At 39.7% G+C, this 8,978-nt stretch overlaps 1 pseudogene; it reads right to left on the bottom strand.

The window, feature by feature from the left end:
- Positions 1 to 2,444: 2,444 nt before the first annotated feature.
- On the bottom strand, positions 2,445 to 4,727 carry LOC103273283 (annotated as a pseudogene).
- Between the last annotated feature and the right edge of the window lie 4,251 nt (positions 4,728 to 8,978).

Here is an 8,978-nt window from a genome sequence, read left to right as displayed (position 1 = left end):
CCATTTCTACTTGCTTAAGCAAGTAATTTAAGGATTTATGTCTGTACAAAAACTGTTATTCTTTGGAGATTTCTTATTTTAATGACTACCTTTTTCTTAATAAAAACAGGATCAAGGGTTTTGCTGACAATTTAGAAAATAAAATTGGAAGTGATAGCTATATATAAAGAACCATGGTAAAAAGCCGTCTCAGTTAAAACTTATTTCTTTTCTTTTTTTCTTTTAGATTCAGGGGGTACACATGCATGTTTGTTACATGGTCATACCTAGTAGTGGTGGGAACTGGGTCTCAGGGGGCCTGTTCCCAAACAGTGAAAATTGTACCCAATAGGTAATTTCTGAACCTTAACTCCCCCCTCAAGACTCCCCCTTACGGTGTCCCCAGGACCTATTATTTCCATCTTTGTGACCATTTAGCTCCTGTATATCAGTGAGAACACGCGGTGTTTCATTTTCTGTTTCTGAGTCAGTTTACTTAGGATGATGATCCCCAACTTCAACCACGTTGCTGCAAAGGCATGGTTTCATTTTTTTAAAAAGATATATGAAGTTTTTTCATTAAGCAAACATTTGAGATTCAGAAACTTTTGTTCTATGTATTTGCATCTTCTCTCATTTTACTTTGTTTTTGTCACAGATGTGTCTATTCATTAATCATTTTAAGAACAAGATTTTCATTCTGTTAATCATTTCCATTGTCTTTCTATTCTCTGCTTTATTGCTTTCTTCTCTTATCTATATTTTCCCTATTACTCTTTTCTACAACTTTTTCCATTTTCTCAAAGAAAATTGTTAAGTCATTTGTTTTAAATATTATTTTTTGGTAGCTCAATTCAATTTTGTGATTTTCTCTAAGTATTGTCTTAACTGTTTACCATACATATTGACATAGAAAACTTTCATTTACAATTATTCCTAAATTTTATATAATCTGCCTTATGGTTTATTCTTGAAACTAAGGGTTATATGGGAGATTTTTTTTAAAGTCATGGACAAATAAAAACTTGAAGTGATCCATTTGCTATTGACTTCTAAATTCATTGCACTGAAGGCAGAAAACATTTGCTATGATGTTAATTATTTCAGATTTATTGATACTTCTTTGGTGGGCTGATTCAAGATTAAATTTTGTGAATGCTAAAAAACTTTAAAAGTATGTGTGTGAATTTCACTTCAATTAAAAAAGTCCATGTATTAATTATCCCTTCTTGCTCTCTCATTCCTTTAACCAGTATAAAATTACCGTTTGCCCTTTACATTTTCTTTCATTTGAAAGATTGATGCCTTCACATTTTTTGTGTCATTTACACTTTTTCTATTCTCTTATTTTCAACTGTTCTTTATATCCTTGTTCTTTATGTGCCTCTTATAAATTAAATGTTGCTGAAATTTGTTTTGCTATCAATCTGAGAGTCTCTACTTTTGATTAATGAGGTTAACTCATTTACATTTGTTTTAACAATGGTAATATTAGAACTTATTTATGTATCTTTATTCCTTAGCTTCTTTTTACCGTGCTTTGTTTTTTTCTTTTTTATTCTCTGAGTGTCCATTGGATAGGTTAAATACTTTTCTAATAGTTTTAGAGTCATAAATTCTATGTTTAAAATGTCTAGGGGTTAATTCTAATTTAAAAGACCAACAGTTGTTTATTTCTCAACCTAAGTTTAAGATTCATATCTGAATCTTGTCCACCTAACTCCAACAAATAAAGAATTTTAGTGGAGGGAGTGCAAGATGTCTGATTAGAAGCAGCTAGCATACCTCTCTCACAGAGAGGAACAAGAATAAGGAGGGAATTTCTTTTTTACTTGAAAAAAATGTTACCCTTTATTTGTACACTTAAAAGTTGTACATAGAAACTTATAATACAGTTCTGTAAAACTGTCAGGGAAAAGGGAGGGTGTTATCTTTTTTGATTGATCATTAAGGAAGTTAGAGAAATAAAACAAAAACACAGTAAAGGTTTAAAAAATTTAAAGAACTTTTCAGGTATAAATTTTATAAATACAAAACAAATTCACAAATTACTCTGAATGCTAAATAAATATCTAGTTAATAAACTCAGACTCAATACCTCCAGCCAGCACTGGTACAGCACTTCCAGGATAGAAAATTGGAATACACATGATACATTCATGTGTAGCGTTGAAAGGATGTGTTCATTAAACAGTTTCTAGACATTTACACATTTTTAAAAACTGCGCTATAGCAGAAGATTCATCTCTGTGGAGAAATCTCCCTTAATACCACAACTTCTAAAAGTCATCAATAACAAAATGATCCATAAGTGAAAAAATATTTTCCAAGATATCTGGACACAAGAATGATCTAAAAAATGTACAAAAACCTCTGTAAACCAGTACTATATCCAATACGTTTGTCAAACTTATTAGAAACTGAACAAAACTGTAGCAAAGGAAAACTTTCTGACATTCTCCTGAGTGCTTAAGGGTAAATTGAGAATATAGTGCAGGCCACACTTCCATGTGGTCAATCAGTTGTTATCGCTTTATACATATGTCGGCTTTAGCGCATGATTTAATGTTCCATTTTCATGAACAATTTGTTTTTCCTCAAATATATCCTTCAGAAGGACAAAATTAGATTCATGACTTTTTTGCAGCCGGTGGTGTGCTGATGTGGTCCACATTACTGGGTGTGACATGGAGTCCAAGCTTTTGAGCCTGAATATGAAAAAATGCTTGAAGTCTAGTTCCAGCTTTTGTGCCACTGGTGTTATGAGGGTTGTATTCAAAGCAGTTCGAAAACATTAATTCAATAGCATCAGTAAACTCAGATGCTAATTTATATTCACATGTATTCACTTTTTCACAAATTATATTTAAGGCAATGGGTTTTTTGATGATGTCATAGTAGTCTGGGACCTGGATTTTAGAAACAAGTTTCAAAAAACGCCAGCTGTCATCATGTTGTACCAATTCTACAAGTTGTTCAAAAGCTGACAATTCACGAACTCCTCCCTGTCGACCAGAACTCCTTTGATTCAGTGTCACAGGAGATGATGCTATAGATTGTTTTTTTCTGCATCTTCTCTTGGATTCACTATCTCGGAGGGAAAGTTTTGAAGCAACATTTAAAGACCTTGACTGTTCACTTGACTTTGTGGGAATGACTCTGAAGTTGGGGCTACTTGCTGGTGTGGTATTAGCACTTTTCCTGCCTCTGCGTTTTCTACGAGGACTAAGTAATTCCACAAATACATCTGCTTGCAGTGGGCCATGACTGTGGCGAGTAGAACGACTGGCAATTCTTAAAGATTTTGTTTCTGTGGGAGGAGCAGAATCTATCTTTCTTAGGCTTCTACCAGTTTTAGAGGAAACAGTTGTTTGGGGTGTACTCTGCTGACTCCTTGAAGAGTGTCTTCCAGGATCCGGTTTTTGGCCACAATTTGAGAAAGAAGAGGTCAGTCTGCCCCTGGTTTTCGCTGGCAATCTAACTCGTCTTCCTCGTTCTGGTGGGCTGATGTCTTCGTCTTCTTGAGCGTCATCTTCGTCTTGTTCTACCTCATATTCTTCCTCCTCGCTTTGGCCTCTTCTTCAACACCATCAACTTCACCGTCCTCACCTTCCACACTGTCTTCCATTTCTTCATCACTTTCCAAGGATGGTCTCTGTCTAGAGGACAGTCTCCTAGAACATTGCTTTGGTTGACGTTCTGGACAAAACCAATCTCCTTCAGGCAGTCTTGAGCTCTGGTCGAACACAGTAGTTATGATGACCCCGATCACAGCCATCACAAAGAACCATGTTTTCAGCATCACCTTTCTTTCGGCATATCTTGCAACAAGAATTCAGTGTAGACTTAGATCATATCACACACGATCCAAGGTGGATAGGTGAAGAAAAACCTGGGACAGACTAGCAGAAGAAAGGAGAGGCTCTCTCCAACAATCCAGCACTGTTTTATAGGTGCGCCCACTGTCACTGGCATCAAGTGGAGCTTTAAGAAATCGCCACTCAATGCCCTGCTCTGTTTGAAAGAGGGCCATTGCTAGATAATGAACCACGCTGCTCACTGATTGTGGTGCACTTGCATTAGTTGAGACAGTACTTGGAGTTTCTGTTTTTATCTCCAGAAGTCTGTCTTTTACTATGATCTTTGCTTGTTCATTGATTTCCATCTCTTCTGCATCTTCATTTAGTTTTAATTATCCCATTTTCCTTGTTTTCCTCACTTAACAGCTCATACAATCCAGTTTCTAAGGCTGATCTCCAGATGTTTCCATCTGCAACCTTGATTGCTCCTAATGTTCCTTGGTAGAGTCTATCTTTAATATCCAAAAGAAAATCTCTCAGCCTTAGTTCAACTTTCCAAGCAAGACAACCAAGGGCACACCCAAGATTCACCGGAGAAGTGACACAACATATGAAACGCTGAGAGGAATGAAATGAGGTAGCATGCTGACCCGGACCTAGCATGGAGCCGTGGGAGAACCCCACACACAGTGAAGGGGAGAGGGAGTGAGTGAGGAACCACCAGGAACTCACATTATCACCACCATGGACCCTTGACATCTGAGTCCAGGAGAGGCTCTGTGACCAGCATAGAGTCCCAGCATAGAGTCCCAGCTGGCAACTGTGCCAAGGCACCGCCCAAGCCCACTTGGGAAGGGAGCAGCCCAGCAGAGCTCTATCACGTGCCCCCAGCACAGACTCTGCAGCCACAATTTGCAGGAACAGGGAGGAGTTGGGGAACCCGCACATGCTGCCATCTTGGTGACTTCTCCCCAGAAATGAATGGCCAGTTACTGGCCTGAAGAGAGCATGGGATCCCCTTGCCTCCTTGAACTGGCTGCCCCTCAGGGAGGTCAGTCCCAAGACCTCTTAGGCAGTCCCTCCTTGGTGGCCATCTGCAGCCACTGAGGTTTCCTGCTATGGCCACCCAGGGCCGGGGGGGCACAGTCACATCAGGCATTTGTGTGTGCCCACTCCAGTGTAGACTCTGCTGCCAAAACAAGTGAGAGAAGTGAGCTGTCAGAGTACCCCTCAGCCTCCCCTGGCTCGGATGCTTCCCCACAGATGTGAAGTACACACCCCTGGCTCACAGGGAATGCAGGGATGGCACAGCTGCCTGAACACTGCAGCACCCCTTGGGGAATCCAGCACTGTACCCGTGAGGTAGGTACCCTGTGTGGTACCTACCTGCAGCTACTGTGGCTCCCTAGTCCTGCTGCCCAGGGCCAGAGAGGGAGCAATCACACCAGATGTTTGTGTGTGTCCTAGATGCAAACTCTACAGCCAAAACAAACAGGAGCAGTGAGCTGTCAGGGTGTTCTCATCCTCCCCAATTTCAGCCGTCTCTCCCCAGAAGAGGATTGCCTGTTTCAGCCCCCAAGGAGCAAGATGTCCCTACACCTGCCTGAGTCCTCTGAAAGGCCAACTGCAGCACGATTGCTGCTACCAGTCCTCACATTTAAGCACCAGTTACAGGCCTACAGCTTGTACCACATGACCTAGTGACCTCCAACACAACTAGCGACCTCCGAGGTGGATGCCCATTGACTCTAACTGCAGTCGAACGACCCATGGAGAGCACCGACCCTCTGAAAGTACCCACAGCGAAGCCAATCGACCATACACAACACACGCCACAGCCACATCCATAAGGGAATAAAAAGGATAAAAAAAATAAAAAAGCCCTATCTCAATGGTAGCAAACTCAGAGAGGGAGAGACAGAGAGGAAGAGAGAGTAAGAGCGAAAAGTATCAGCACACTCAGTGGGAAGAAATCAGCACAAGGACTCCAGCAACACAAAAAGCTGGAGTATTTTTTGCCGCTCCCAAATGATCATACCACCTCCCAAGAAATGGATCCTAATCAGAATGAATTGCCCATCATGAAAGAGACAGAATTCAGGATATGAATGGCAAAGCAGTTCAGTGAGATCCAGAAGAAAGTACACTCCCAAATCCAGAGACCATGAAAACAGTTCAGGAATTGAAAGCTGACATGGTCATTTAAAAAAGAAACTGGTATGATCTTGCTATGTTGCCCAGGCTGGTCTTAAACTCCCAGGCTTAAGCAATCCTTCTGTCTCGGCCTCCCAAAGTGCTGGAATTACAGGCATGAGCCACCGCGCCCGGCCCCCCCCAAAAGACAAACTAAACTCCTAGAACTGAATAACTTACTTCAGGAATTTCAGTTACAACCCTTAATGACAGACTCGACTAAGCAAAAGAAAGAGTTCCAGAGCTTCAAGATTGATTCCTAAAGTCAATCCAATCAGACAAAAACAAAGAAAAAAAGAATTTTTTTAAATGAACAAAACATCAGAGAGGAATAGGATTATGTAAAGAGACCAAGTCTACATCTGGAGAAAATGGGAGCACTTTGGAGAAAGTAGTTGCAGACATAATTAATGAAAACTTCCTCTATCTTACTAGAGAAATTGACACACAGATACAGTAAATTGAGAGAACTCCTGGAAGATAGTATACAATATGACCATCCCCAAGTCACATAATCATCAGACTATCCAAGGACAGCACGAAAGAAAAAATATTAAAGGCAGTTCAAGAGAAGGGTCAGATTACCTACCAAGGGAGACCCGTCAGAATAACAGCAGACCTCTCAGCAAAAAAACCTTACAAACCAGAAAATTGGGAGTCCATTTTTAGCATGCTTAAAGAAAATAAGTGCCAGTTAAGAGTTGCTTATCCCACCAAGCTAAGCTTCATAAATGAAGGTGAAATAAAGTTTCTCCCAGACAAGTAAGCAGCGAAATTCACTACCTCTAGACCAGCCCTACAATAGATGCTTAAGAGAGTTCTAAACATGGAAACGAAAGAATTATATCACGTAACACAAAAGCCCAAATAAGCACATAGCTTACAGACCATATAAAATCATCCACAAAACCTAAAACACAAAGTAACTTCTCCTTTTCTTTTTTTTTTTTTTTTGAGTTGGAATCTCACTCCATTGCCCAGGCTGGAGCACAGTGGCACGCTCATGGCCACCCCAGCATCAACCTGCTGGGCTCAGGTGATCCTTCCACCTCAGCCTTCCAAGTAGCCAGAAATATGGGCGCACTCCATCAGCCCAGTTAATTTTTTTGATTTATTGTAGAGACGAGGTCTCACCAAGTTGTCCAGGCTGTTCTTGAACCCATGGGCTCAGGCAATCCCCTCACCTTGGCCTCCCAAAGTGCTGAGATTACAGGCTTGAGTCACTGCATCCAGCCAAAGCAACTTCTTAACAACACTGACAGGAAAAAATCCTCATATATCAATAGTAACCTTGAATGTCAATGGCCTTAACCACATGATCATCCCAATAGATGCAGAAAAAGCATTTGATAAAATCCAACATCTTTTCATGACAAAAAAACTGTCCACCATATAGGAATCAAGTAAGAGCCACCTACAATATACCTATAGCTAACATCATACTGAATGGGCAGAAGTTGGAAGCATCTCCTTAAGAAATGGAACAAGGCTGGATGTGGACATCTAAAAAGACAGATAGGAAGTTCAACTATCCTTCTTTGCATATTATATGATTCTATCTATAGAAAATTCTAAAGATTTCACCAAAAGAGTCCTAAGAAGTGACTTTAGTTAAGTTTCAGGATACAAAATCAACTTTAAAAAAATTAGTATTTCTATATGTGAACAATGTTCAAACTGAGAACCAAATTAAGAACACAATCACATTTACAATAGCCACCAAAAAAAGATACCTAAGATTTAATTAAACCAAGGAGGTGAAACATCATTACAATGAGAACTACAAAACACTGCTAAAAGAAATAAAAAATGACATGAACAAATGGAGAAACATTCCATGCTTATGGATTGGAAGAATCAATATCATTAAAATGTTCATACTGCCCAAAGCACTCTACAAATTCAATGTAATTTATTTCAAACTATCAGCATCATTTTCACAGATCTAGGAAAAAAACAATACTTAAACTCATATGAAAGTAAAAAAGAGCCCTAATAGTCAAAGCAATTTTAAGCAAAAAGAACAAAGCTGTAGGCATCACATTACCAGAATTCAATCTTGGTTCAAAATAAGCACATAGACCAATGTAACAAAATAGAAATTCCAGAAATAAAGCTGTTGACCTACAACCAGCTGGTCTTTAACAAAGTTCAAAAAATAAACATTGGGGAAAGGGAGCTCTATTCACTAAATGGTGCTGGGGAACCCAGCTAACTCCATATGTATAAGAAACAAACTGGACCCCTTCATCTCATCATATACAAAAATTGACTCAAGATGGATTAAAGACTTAAATGTAAGACCAAAAACTATAAAAATCCTAGATGAAAACCTAGGAAACTCTCTTCTGGAAAGCAGTCTAGATCACAAATTTATGACCAAGTCTTCAAAAGCAAATGCAGCCAAAACAAAAATTGACAAGTGGAACCTAATTAAATTAAAGAGCTTATGAACAGCAGAAGAACCAGTCAACAAAGTAAACGGAAACCCCACAGAATGGTAGAAAATATTTGCAAACTATGCATTCAGCAAAGGGCTAATATCTAGAATCTCTAAGGAACTTATATTGACAGGGGAAAAAAAATAACGTCTTTACAAAGTGGGCAGAGAAAATGAACTAACACTTCTCAAAAGAAGACATACAAGCAGCCAACAGACATACGAAAAAAATGCTCAACATCACTAATCATCAGAGAAATGCAAATCAAAGCCACAGTGAGGGAAATACAGAAAAGAAAATGGCCAGTGAAGAGTAGCTGGTGTTATAATTTCTCTCATGGTGTAAACCAAAATAGAGAGCGCACCTGAGCGCTCAGAGAAAGTCGAGACCCGCAGTGCACCCCATGACTTGCCCGAGAAGCAAGAAGATCCACAGAGTGCAAAGAAATGAGACACGAATCCGCCTGCGTGGGAACTAGGCAGAGTCACTGGGATCACTGCACAGATCATGAGCCCCTTCTGCATGCAGTGTGGGAGGTGAGTGAGGAGAATTCAGGAGTTCTGTG

Source organism: Carlito syrichta, unplaced genomic scaffold (genome assembly GCF_000164805.1).
Source record: "Carlito syrichta isolate Samal-C Ts95f unplaced genomic scaffold, Tarsius_syrichta-2.0.1 Scaffold313939, whole genome shotgun sequence".
Classification (NCBI taxonomy): domain Eukaryota; kingdom Metazoa; phylum Chordata; class Mammalia; order Primates; family Tarsiidae; genus Carlito; species Carlito syrichta.
Note: the sequence above shows the minus strand (reverse complement) of the source record. Positions and strands in the feature narration are given on the sequence as shown.